The sequence below is a fragment of the Rhipicephalus sanguineus genome, chromosome 5, assembly GCF_013339695.2.
Source record: "Rhipicephalus sanguineus isolate Rsan-2018 chromosome 5, BIME_Rsan_1.4, whole genome shotgun sequence".
Classification (NCBI taxonomy): Eukaryota; Metazoa; Arthropoda; class Arachnida; order Ixodida; family Ixodidae; genus Rhipicephalus; species Rhipicephalus sanguineus.
In genome coordinates, this window is record NC_051180.1 from 108145619 (window position 1) to 108145899 (window position 281).

Sequence of the window (281 nt, forward strand, 5' to 3'; positions counted from 1 at the left end):
GACGCCAGCGGTGTTGGTCTTGGTGCTGTACTGGCTCAACAAAACCAGGATACGAAGAATACGTCGTTGCTTACGCGAGTCGGACCCTCAAGAAAGCCGAGTGTAATTATTCCGTCAGAGAGAGAGTGCCTCGCCATAATCTGGGCTTTAGCCAAGTTCTGTCCGTACCTTCATGGCCGCCCTTTCGAAGTAGTGACGGGCCACCATGCTCTATGTTGGCTGTCATCGCTGAAAGATCCGTCGGAACGCCTCGATCGTTCGGCGCTTCGCCCGCAGGAATA